The sequence below is a fragment of the Dermacentor silvarum genome, chromosome 10 (genome assembly GCF_013339745.2).
Source record: "Dermacentor silvarum isolate Dsil-2018 chromosome 10, BIME_Dsil_1.4, whole genome shotgun sequence".
Lineage (NCBI taxonomy): Eukaryota > Metazoa > Arthropoda > Arachnida > Ixodida > Ixodidae > Dermacentor > Dermacentor silvarum.
This window is the reverse complement of record NC_051163.1, coordinates 11,533,134-11,546,188: the sequence shown is the minus strand read 5'-3', so window position 1 is coordinate 11,546,188 and position 13,055 is coordinate 11,533,134.

Sequence of the window (13,055 nt, the reverse complement as noted above, 5' to 3'; positions counted from 1 at the left end):
AGCGCCGGCTCCGGCGAGGGCCTTTTTCTGTGAACTACCGCGCCGTGCCGCTGCTGCTCCGGACCCGTGGGCTTTTCGCGCTCGCGAAGCGCGCGGGAAGCGAGGGTCGTCTGCTACACGCTGTAGTTTTTTGCGTTCAATTTCCACGCAAGCACTTAAAGTCTATTTAACTTGCAACAGTGTAGTGCTGCATGGAGATTGCCCATCTTTGAGCGTTTATTTGTGCTTGGGCAGTAAGATAATGCAAAAACTAACGTATCAAACTCATCAGCGCGGCCTAGCTCCGGGGCAGGAGTTCGGGAACGGTATTACGGCAACTGCGCGTGCGTAGAAACGCGCTAAATCAGCCCGCGCAAGGAAAGAACGTAAATAAAGAAACGTTATTCGCAAGGGTGCGCGGGCAATAGCACCTTGCTTGCAAGAATAAGAGTAACGAAAAAAGTAAATTACTCGCGCAGTCAAGTGAAAAACTTACGTGCGTGCAGTGACCGCTTCGCTCGCCATTACGCGCTTTTTGCTCACGGTCAGTAGTGGTATACAGCTATATGCATATGTATTTATTCGAATATTTTTAGCCACGATAATATTTTATTATGAACATAGCAGAGTGAGAAAGTGTAAGGGAAGCAAGAGAAAGAGCAAAGACGGCCCTAACGCCGCAATATTGTTGGCTTATTTCGGTTCAGAGATTGCGTACACGAACAATTCTTGCTGTACGCTATCTCTTCAATACAAATTTCGCGCATGATGTACCTTAAGGTTCACCATGAGCGAAGCTTTTTTCAAATTCAGACATTCGAAAGAAAAGCCATTCGATGCAGCCAATATAGCTAAACAAATATATTTTTTCTACATTTAAATGAATATATAGCTACTACTGGCCTAACCATTTACTAATTTCTTATGTAAAAGTTATTGCTGGAATAGCCTTGTTTTAATAATCCTTGAATCCTCTCTGAAATTACCAACATGTAACTTCTCATTATATCATACTTATTGCGTAACGTGTGCTTTTTTACGTACGTAAACTAACAAGCATTCATGGCGCGTGACGATGTTTGTGCTTGCAATTATATTCAGGGGAAAATCGTCTTGAAGATTACTGTCTGATGCACTACAAATTTCACAATGGATCTACATATCCCTAAAATAGTTTCCTTCAATAACAGCAAGAAATGAAAAGTTTATGTTCTGGTGATTTGTTGCCCCTTTCATTACGTTACTACAAGTACGTAGTTATTGATCAGTAAGTATATTTGCTGTGTACGAACCAGTGAGCATACGCAATAAATATTCCTAAAGTTACTTTCATGTTAAAATTCACTTAGTGTTTGCGCTCTTGCAACACAAGAAGGCGAAAGACGAGTTGCACATACGTAATCCGTCATGTTCGTTTTCTGGCGCGTCGCTTCCTCGTAATTATGAAATGAGGCATACGTATACAATGTTGCACTGTTAGCGTTTCATTTATTTTGGCTTGTCTTGTTTCTTGCCGCGTATATTTCTCACGTACCCTTTACCTATACACGCCGTGCTATAGCTTAGTGGCTTTGGTAGGTTGTACTGTTAAGCTCGAGGACGGGGGTTCGATTCCCGGCCACGGCGGCTTACATTTCGATGGAGGCGAAATGCACAAAACACCCGTGTACATAGATTTAGGTGCACGTTAAAGAACCCCAGGTGGTCGAAATTAACGGAGCCCTCCACTGCGGCGTCTCTCATTGCCATATTGTGATTTTTGGGTGTAAAACCCCAGAAATTATCATTACTATTATTACCCTTTACCTGTGCTCTTCATTCTTCATGATATATGGGTAAGTTCGACACGTTGAGATCGAGATTGGCATTCAACACGTTTTTATCGTCACACCTACAGCATCAGAGGGATTTCTGGCCGTCGTCATATGACCACACGTCATATTGTTATCGTTAATCGTGACGTGAGTGCAAGTATGTGAAGTTACTGATGCCATGACCCATCAGCCATCTTAGTCACACATTTGTGCCTTTCCACACTATACTTTGGTATACCAAGTGAACGGGCCACGAGAGTTACGCGGTTTGTATTTATTTTTGGTACCGCGGCATCGGCCAACAGACACATTCCGCTTCCCAGGAGCGCAGTTAAGGATTTCGCCTTAATAAAGAAACACCAGAGCGCTGGATGCAGTCTTGTAAAGCAAATCGAATGCATGAAATAAAAGAAACGGTTATAAGGTGCAAAAGCGTTAGCATTAGTTAGCCTTATCTGCTACGTTCTCTTGGTTATTATCGCGGTCTCCAGCTTATTTTCTTCTACAGCACGTTCACGTTGCTCATTCCACGCATAACTAAATGAAGTAAGCGCGCGGAATGCGTTACTCAAACAGCCGCGTAAGCGCGGATCAAGCGAGCTAGAAGGAAATAGACAAAATACCCATATTCACAGCCGGCAAACGCGTTCTCTGTTTGGTGAGTCACTGCGGTATTACCTTGCGGTTACGTGGTACTTAATATATCCGAAATTATCGCGATGTTGGCTAATAGCAACCAAAATATCAGGCTCGTAGCAGACGCCCGCCGCCTTGGCGCGGCTTCCGCAGCGGAGAAAGCCCACGGATGGATGGATGGATGGATGAGGCTGAACCCTTTAAATCGGGCGGTGGCGTACGCCACCTAGCCATGGCTATTAACATAATTTGTACTTTGTGGTGGGTGAAATTTCACCCCTGCCTTAATTTTATCCACCAATCAGATAACCTCTGTTTGGTTATTTCTACCCGCTTAAAGTCTATTTTGCCTTCACTGTCCCTAAACCCCAATGCTTTGAAAAAATCAGCCCCGTTGCCTTGCACTGTAGGGTTAAGCCCCTTACAGAAAAGTATGAGGTGTTCAGCCGTTTCCTCTTCTCCACACGCACAGCACAACGTGTCTATACCTTGGTACTTGACTCGGTACATCTTAGTCCGCAATACTCCCGTCCTGGCTTCAAACAACAAAGAGCTTCCCCTAGAATTATCGTAGATATTTTCTTTGGCAATTTCTTGCTTGAAAGTTCGGTATGTGCCCAGTGCTGATTTCGTCTGCATCCCTGTTTTCCACAGACCCCTCTCTGTTTCCTTAACCTTTTTCTTAACCGCTGTTTCCTGGTTTGCACCCCTCCTGCAGTCCAAATATTTGATTGACAGTTTTCTGGTCAGCTTCCTCCATTTTGTATCAACATTCCTCATGTACAAATAACTGAAAACTCTCCTTGCCCACCGCTTTTCTGCCATCTCTCTCAATCGCTCCTCAAATTCTATCTTGCTGCTGGCTTCCCTGCCCTCGAATGACGTCCATCCCATGTCACCCTGTACCCCCTGATTTGGTGTATTTCCGTGTGCTCCCAGAGCCAGTCTACCTACCCCTCGCTGCTTAACTTCCAACCTTGCTCGAACCTCTGATCTCATGCACAGGACCGCATTGCCGAAAGTCAAACTAGGGACCATCACCCCTTTCCAAATCCCTCTCACCACTTCGTACCTATTGTAATTCCACAGTGCCCTATTTTTCATCACAGCTGCATTTCTGCTACCTTTAGCCGTCACATATTTTTCATGTTCCGTTAGGTACTCAGCCCCATTGTTTATCCACACTCCAAGATATTTGTACTTATCCACCACCTCCAGCGTAACCTCCTGTATCCTATGCTCGCTGCCCTGATTATCATTAAAAGTCATGACTGCCGATTTTTCTTTACTAAACTTCAAACCTAAGCTATCTCCCTCTTTACCACAGATGTCCATTAATCTCTGCAAGTCTTCCTTGCTGTCAGCCATAAGTACAATGTCATCTGCATACATCAGTCCTGGTAATGACTGTTTAATCCATTCTCCCTGCTTGAAATAGGAAAGGTTGAAGCCAAGTCCGCTCCTCTCTAATTTTTTCTCTAATCCTTGTAAATACAGCATGAACAACAGAGGTGACAGAGGGCACCCCTGCCTAAGCCCCTGCTGTATCTCTATAGGCCCAGATACCTTGTTTTCCCATTTTATAAGCACCCTGTTACTTTTATAGATATCTTTTAAAAGATTTCTTACTCCATCTTCCACCTCTAGAGTGCCCAGTATGTCCCACAAATCCTTTTGGATTACACTGTCATAGGCTCCCTTGATATCCAGAAAGGCAAGCCATAGGGGCCTGTGTTCCTTTTCTGCTATTTCTATACACTGTGTCAATGAGAACAGATTATCTTCTAACCTTCTTTGTTTCCGGAACCCATTTTGTAGTTCCCCCAGCACCTCCTCGCTCTCCACCCATGCCTGCAGTCTGTCCTTTATAATCTGCATCACCACCCTGTAAACCACTGACGTCACTGTTATGGGACGGTAGTTGTTTATGTCGGCTTTGTCCCCCTTTCCCTTATATATCATGCTCATCCTGCTCAGTCTCCACCCGTCGGGGGCTTTACCGTCCATTATCATTTTGCTCACTGCCTCTCTTAATGCTTTCTTAGATTTTGGGCCCAATGTCTTTATCAACATAATTGGGATGCCATCAGGACCTGTCGACGTGCTACTAGGAACCCTCTTCTCTGCCCTTTCCCACTCGCTTTGTGCCAGTGGAGCCACTGCACTGACTAGTCCATCCTCACCTGATTGAGCACATGCTATGTTTCGCTCTTTAAATTTTTCTGTCATCATTGTTCTTATATGTTCCATTGCCTCATCTCCCTCTAGTCGAACACCTTGAGCTGTAACTATAAACCTCTGCTCTAGGCTAGTCTTATTACTCAAGGAGTTGAGATGTTTCCAAAATTTCTTCGCTGCTTTTCTATCCTTTTTGTTTACTTCTGACAACCATTGGCTCCCCTTTCTTCTGATCTTCTCATTGATCAAATTGGATGCTTCCCTTCTACAGTTTAAGAAGTTGTTCCATTTTCTGCCTACATCAGCTTCTGGTTCACCCCTCTGCTTTGAATATCTGTGTTCCCTGGATGCTTCCTGGCGTTTCTGGCGCTGCTGTACCACGGGTCCGGTACAGCAGCGCCGCGGCGCGGGAGTTCACACAAAAAGGTCCTCGCTCCTCCCATGAATTCGCGCGGCGCTTAATTTGGACACTCTCCCATATTCTAGGTCACTCTAACCTAGCTACGGACGAGAGAGAAAAACACCGGTAGCGTTCTCCGGAAGCCGGAAGCTGGCTCCCGGAACCGGAAGCGGAACCGGAAGAGTGGAAACGGAAGCGGAAGGCGGCTTCCGGTTATACTATATATATATATATATATATATATATATATATATATATATATATATATAGGAAAATCAGAAGCACAACTTCGCGGTTATCTTAGGTTTATTATTTTCCCAACAGAACAGTCTTTTTATATCTTCAGGTAGAGAAAGAAGGCGCCAAAAAAAGGTGAGAAAGGAGAGATAGCGAGATATATAACAAAGTTGAACATGAAAAAAAAAAAAAAAGGCTGGAGAGTTAAAGGAAAGACCCCAAGACCTGGTCGTGCCAGACAAAGCAGAGGGCAAGGTCGCTGTTAAGCGTGTTTCACATGCACAATTGACGGACACGCCTGTCATGTTAAGTTGAACATGCAAAAAAAAAAGAAAAAAAAAGGAGGGAGAGTTAAAGGAAAGACACCAAGACCTGGTCGTGCCAGACAAAGCAAAGGGCAAGGTCGCTGTTAAGCCTGTTTGACATGCACAATTGACGCACACGCCTGTCATGTTAAGTTGAACATGCAAAAAAAAAAAAAGAAAAAAAAAGGAGGGAGAGTTAAAGAAAGACACCAAGGCCTGGTCGTGCCAGGCAAAGCAAAGGGCAAGGTCGCTGTTAAGCCTGTTTCACATGCACAATTGACGGACACGCCTGTCATGTTAAGTTGAACATGCAAAAAAAAAAAAAAAAAAAGAAAGAAGAGGGGGAGTTAAAGGAAAGACACCAAGACCTGGTTGTGCCAGACGAAGCAAAGGGCAAGGTCGCTGTTCAGCTGTTAAGCGTCTTACACATGCACAATTGACGGACACGCCTGTCATGTTAAGTTGAGCATGCAAAAAAAAAAAAAAAAAAAGAGGGAGAGTTAAAGGAAAGACACCAAGACCTGGTCGTTCCAGACAAAGTAAAGGGCGAAAGACGAGAAACACGAAAGAAGAAGAAATAACCTGCAAATGTAGTAACAGCGTGGCGAAATCAGCATGAAATTGAAAAGCAAGGGCAAAACACCACAAACACGAAAGAAGAAGAAGCAGCCTGCAAATATGACAGTAACAGCGTGACGAAATCAGCATGAAATTGAAATTGAAAAGCAAGGGCAAAACACGAGAAACACGAAACAAGAAGAAATAACCTGCAAATATAATAGTAACAGCGTGGCAAAATAAGCATGAAATCAAAAAGCAAGGCACAATAATGTGGGTGGTTCGGTCCGCTCCCCCACTGGGGTAGTGCGCATTCTTTCGACATCACACACGTGTTCGGCTTGCCTATGCGGGGATTAAGTTCTGATTTTAGCTAATTTAACTTATGGACAAAGAAACGAGAGGTTTCCCATGTGTTCATTTATGCCGTGCGTGATTGTTCTAAATTTGTGGATAAAATATGACTCTCTTTGTTCCCGTTCACGAGAAGAGCGGAAGCCTGACTGGAGAAGAGTGACACGTATTTTATCAAATGAATGCTCAGGCAGACTGATATGTTTTGAGAATGGGAGATGTGGTAGTGCGCGGGTGTGAGCTCTGTGGTTATTTAGACGGAGTCTGAACGCGGTTCCAGTCTGGCCTATATACTGTTGGTCGCACACTTCACAATGGAGCATGTAGATCACATTGCTGCTGTCACAATTTAGAGGTTCCTTAATTTTGAATGCGAAATCAGAGGAAGTAGCCTTAACAAGACAGGTTGATGTCATGTGCTTACAGACCTTGCAGCGGGGTTTACCACAAGGTCTGCAGCCTGATTCTATGTTTTGAACCGTGGTTGTCCTAGCTCTGACGAGGATATCTCTTAGATTTCTTCCCCGGCGATAGACAACTCGGGGTGGCTCTGTGAAAATTGAAGACAAACGTGTGCTCTGCTGAATGATATTAAAGTGTTTGGCTAGGATGTTGTTCACGTGCGGTAATGTAGATGAGTAGGTGAGGATAAGGTTGGTTTGGTTTTTCGGATGGCGGGGCTTTGAGCCCGTCAAAATTTCATTTCTGTCTAAGGCTTGTGCTCGGCTTATAGCATCATCAACAATACGTTCCGGGTAGTGCTTCGCCACCAGGGCCGTTCTGAGTTCCTTTGCATGACATTGGAAGTCTTTCTCGTCAGAGCAGATGCGGCGGTATCGGTGGGCCTGTGAATACGGGATGGCTACTTTTGAAATGAAGATATTGGTGGCGGTCTGTTGGCTTTTTATATAAGGTTGTGAATATGCGATTATCTTTAATTTGTACCGTGACATCAAGAAAGTTTACAGCTGATTTAGAATAGCTGTAAGTGAAAGCGATTGACGGATGAACTGAATTAAAATCTGCTACAAATTTAAGGAGACTTTCTTCGTCGTGGTGCCAAATAAAGAATATGTCGTCTAAGAACCTTTTGTAGATGAGCGGCTTCAAAGGTCTGGCCGCAAGAAAAGGTTCTTCAAGTGATGCCATAAAAATATTCGCATAATTAGGAGCCATCTTCGTGCCCATTGCCGTTCCGCTTATCTGGAGGAAGTGTTTCTCGTCAAATTCAAAGTTATTGTATCCTAGTACTAACCGCAGTAGCGTTGCCAGCGTGTCCTCGTCTAGACTTACAGGCGTGTTTGCGTTCATGTAAGCGTTGACTGTCGCACCAATGCCCTCTGCTTGTGGTATGTTTGTGTATAGGGATACTACATCCATTGTCACCAGGAAGCTTTCTTTGGGGATCTCTAGTCCAGTTATTGTGCGAAGAAATTGGTTGGTGTCTTGAATGTAAGATGGAATGGTCGGGACTATGTCCTTAATTATGAAGTCTAAGGCACTTGAAATTCTTTCTGTTACCGTGCCGTTGCTTGAGACAATAGGGCGACCGGGGTGGTTAGTTTTGTGGATTTTGGGTAGCAAATAAAAACGACCAGGGGCTGGCTGAATCGGCAGCATTGCTTTAAGCATATCTCTAGATATTTTCCCCTCCTTGTGCAGTGAATTTAATTCGCGGCATATTTCTGATTCGAACAATTTAGTGGGGTCCTCTGTGAGTTCCGTATAGAAGTCCTTATTTTCCAATTGTCGATATCCTTCTTTCAGGTAGTCGACCTTATCCAATATTACTATTGCGCCACCCTTATCCGCAGGTTTAATTACAACATCTGATCGACGGCTCAGCGAGTCCAACGATTTGCGCTCTTCGTACGACAAGTTTTGTCGAAAGGGTTTCACTTTTGAGCAGGCTCTCATGATATCTTTTTGGACGGCGGATATATACATTTCCAAATATCTGTCCCTCTGATCTGGTGGCGACCAATTTGTTCCTGATGCTCCGGGGAATGCTGTTCGGCTGGTTTATCATGAAAATATTCCCGCAAGCGAAGATTTCTGGCAAAATTATCCAAATCCTGATAAAACTGAAACTCATTAAATTTACCGCTTGCCGGACAGAATGTAAGGCCTTTAGCAAGAAGACTAATTGCGGAGGCCGTTAGCCGGGCAGATGAAAGGTTAACTACCGTTGTTTCTACGCCATTGTTAATACTTGTGGTGGTCGCAGGGACGTTCGCGCTGATGGAAATCGTCTGAGGTATGCCATCCCGCTCTAACTTCCGACGCTTACGCTCTTTTGTCTCCCCTATTTTCCTATTTTCATACTCAACTAGGTCGTTTCCCTCTATTTCGCTGAGATCTGATTTGCATTTCAGTGTGTGTTCAGCTTGTTCAAGTTCGTGAGATTTGCGTTCACTGTGGTCAATAATTATTTTCATGAGATTAAGCGACGCTTCATGGAGTGTTTTGTCCCACTGTGCCCGCTCATGCCGATCTAGTGTTGTCATTGCCGGATTTAGCTTTAGACACAAGCCTTTTGGTACCAAATTAGAAGCTGCATATGACTTAAGCGTCGTGCTGTGAAGATTGTACTTTACGCGTTTCTCAATCGTTTTCCTGATTTGCTGAAATGCGCGTGACCGTGGTTTAGGGGAGCGGACCGTACCTGAACCCTGAAATTGTCAGTTCTGCCGTGGCTGCGTCGGTCGCCGAGTGACGTCCGCAAAGCTGCGCAGGTTGTAGGCCATGTGAGGCGGTCCTGGAGGGGTGGTGGACTTCTGGGCCTGGGGTGGTGGCGTGCGCGACGAGTCGGCATTTGTGGCACATTGTGGAGTGCCGGAACTCGCGGTGGTCGCCATGCCGGCTGGCGGTCTGCTGGCGTGGATGCCAGCGGCTTGTCTTGGTGGTCAGCAGGCGTCTGTAGTGAAGCGCCAGCATCGCCACGCCTTCAAAGCTGGGATGGAGACCGTCTGCGACCATGACCCTCCAAGGCGGCATCTCTTGGAAGACGTGGTCTAGATAGAAGACCCCGCGTCCCAGCTCTCTTCGGTGGCAGAGGCGGCGCACCTGGTTCACATATCGCGACGCTTCTCTGTTGAACCAGTGGACGAACCGCTTGTTCACTCCGTGGCGGCGGCGGTTGAGGGCTCGAGGCAGTGGCAGGCTCAGGCAGATCTCTGCTTGTGGTCGTTGTTGGCGAATATTCTTCACGAGTTGTGTCAGCTCCGCCAGGGCTTGCGTCGCTCCATTATCCGCAATGTCTATGGTTCCCACATGGAGCACCAGTTTCGGCACTGTTGGTGCCACATGCTGAAGGAGACCTGGAACATCGCGGAACCTTGCGCCGCTGTAGCACACGAAACCTGGAGTTCCGGGTTCGACGGGGTTGAAGTTCTCGTGGACGTACTTGATGGTCGAGTCTCCGATTATGGCACAACTTATCGGAATGCGAGGAAAGCGAAGAGATAACCGCTTGGAAGTGGAGTAGTTGGCAGCCATTGCTGTAGAAGTAACTGGATTTTTCAATGGGCCAAGCGTATTTAGGAAAATCAGAAGCACAACTTCGCGGTTATCTTAGGTTTATTATTTTCCCAACAGTTTCGGTCGGTGGACCGACCTTTTTCAAGGGATACAGGAAAATCTTGCAACAGTCTTTTTATATCTTCAGGTAGAGAAAGAAGGCGCCAAAAAAAGGTGAGAAAGGAGAGATAGCGAGATATATAACAAAGTTGAACATGAAAAAAAAAAAAAAGGTTGGAGAGTTAAAGGAAAGACCCCAAGACCTGGTCGTGCCAGACAAAGCAGAGGGCAAGGTCGCTGTTAAGCGTGTTTCACATGCACAATTGACGGACACGCCTGTCATGTTAAGTTGAGCATGCAAAAAAAAAAAAAGAGGGAGAGTTAAAGGAAAGACACCAGGACCTGGTCGTGCCAGACAAAGTAAAGGGCGAAAGATGAGAAACACGAAAGAAGAAGAAGCAGCCTGCAAATATGACAGTAACAGCGTGACGAAATCAGCATGAAATTGAAATTGAAAAGCAAGGGCAAAACACGAGAAACACGAAACAAGAAGAAATAACCTGCAAATATAATAGTAACAGCGTGGCAAAATAAGCATGAAATTAAAAAGCAAGGCACAATAATGTGGGTGGTTCGGTCCGCTCCCCCACTGGGGTAGTGCGCATTCTTTCGACATCACACACGTGTTCGGCTTGCCTATGCGGGGATTAAGTTCTGATTTTAGCTAATTTAACTTATGGACAAAGAAACGAGAGGTTTCCCATGTGTTCATTTATGCCGTGCGTGATTGTTCTAAATTTGTGGATAAAATATGACTCTCTTTGTTCCCGTTCACAAGAAGAGCGGAAGCCTGACTGGAGAAGAGTGACACGTATTTTATCAAATGAATGCTCAGGCAGACTGATATGTTTTGAGAATGGGAGATGTGGTAGTGCGCGGGTGTGAGCTCTGTGGTTATTTAGACGGAGTCTGAACGCGGTTCCAGTCTACAATACAACCCTCCGATTGGCCGCACCAAGGTTATCAGATTCCCTAGTCGGGTTAACTTGGGAAGACACAATCGGTTCAGTGGGTGGTTATGACGTGACCTGAGGCGAACTCAGACGTTTATTATGCTCTTGATAGAGTGGGCTTCAGTACCAGAGGCCAGTGCACATAATGTAAATTAAGCCATTTTTCTTATTCCTACTACTCGACGCACTCCTCAATGGCATTTGTAACAGCAGACGGAATACGGACTTTTTGAATTTAATTTGATGCCGTTCGGGTTGTGCAATGCACCTACGTTAATTAATTGACGCATTAATTTTGACCCCGGAATTTCTTTAACGGGCACCTAAATCTGAGTACATGAGCGTGTTCATATTTATCCCTCTTCGAAATGGCAATGCAGTAGTCGGGATCGAATCCGCGACCTCGAGCAACGTCACAGTCGCAAAGCTGCGGGCACAGCAGCGTTGATTTACCCGCCGCGTTGGCTTAGCGGCTCTATAGTGTTGCGCTGCTAAGCACGAGGTCGCGGGATGAAATCCTGGACACCGCATTTCGATGTGGACAAAATGCAAGAACGCTCATGACCCGTGCATTGGAGGGACGTTAAAGATCTCCTGATGTTCAAAATTAATCCGATGTCCTCCACTGCGGCGCGCCTGATATTCAATATCGTGGTTTTCACATGTAAAACCCCAGAATTCAATTCGAGTATTCATTTGACTGGCGGCCTCTTCCGTAGTGTGGCCTAGACACTACGGTGCTTTAATGCGGCCTTGCGTCTGCGTCACTTGTCCGCTTGGAAAAACAGCATGGTGTTTCAGAAATAGCAGAAGCGTCAAGTGCGGCACTTAAATTTATCCAATGTGTTTGCAACCTCTGTCGTGTTTAGTAGTAGCGTTTCCTTGCCTTCTTACGTCGCCGTTTCCCTCTCCCGCCTTCCCCACGTATGCGAGCTGCGAGCAAAGAATGGCAATTCACTCGTTCATGACTGCGTCGCTTTTACCCATTATATGCCTCCTCCCCACCATTCTATCTACCTCCCCTCTGGGCTAATCGAAAGAAGAAGGGGAACCGACGGACTCGATTTTGTTAATCAAAACCCCATAAAGCCAACATACAATGGAGCCAAGAAAAGCATCGGGGAAATTAAGTGTAGTTGAAATTGGAATGTAGAAAATAATGAAGAAAATGGAAATGAAAGTGGACGAAAAGATAACTTGTCGTCTGCGGGAGCCGAACCCGCAACCTCCGTTTACGCGTGCGTTGCACTACCAATTGGGTATTTATGTTTACTAGATCTCTCCCTAGGTGTGTTAGCCAGCGCCACTAAGAACCACAGTGGGCGGATGTGGAACATACTTTTTAGCCCGATGGCGTCCCGTAAAACGTGATCTTGGGAGAGCAGGCACGTGGCTAATAAACCCTCGCATGCTACCTGTTGCTGAGTGTCTCTCCTAATTCTATCTACGTCCCCTCTGTGCCGTTGCACTTAAGTATAAAGGTAAGCTCTGCAGTATCTGCAATGCTTTCGTGGAGGGGGAGGGGGGGGGGGGTCACGGATAATTACTACAGTCAAGAGGGTATTGTGGCGACGCCTAGGGATCTTCAGAGGGCATTGTATAGCAATGCGATAAAAAAAGGTCCAAACGAGCTTCTCGCGTCGCCTTTCCTCTCTGCCACGCTCCCGTCTCACGCTCTGAACCACCTCGGCAACGCTGCAACGTTGTTTAAGGCAACCTCCGCACATGCGCAAACGGCCGCGCATGCGGCGCCCGTGGGTGCCGCGACGAACCGCTATTCAATTACACGCCACAAATTACACAGTCAAAGTTTTTGTTTCACGTGTTGATACTTTGATGAGCACGTTTCTACACGTGATACGAAATAGAATGAGGAAAAAAAATTCTCACCTGCGATTGCACTGTGGGCGTGTACCACAGGAACAACCACCAGCCATCTGTGTAGCTTGTGTAAGAAGAATATTTGTCTGTTTTCCAGCTGTAAGCCTTCATGGTGTAAGATGGCATGATCGTGATGCTGTCGTTTGTGGTTATACTTGTCCATTGGTCGGCCACGTACGCC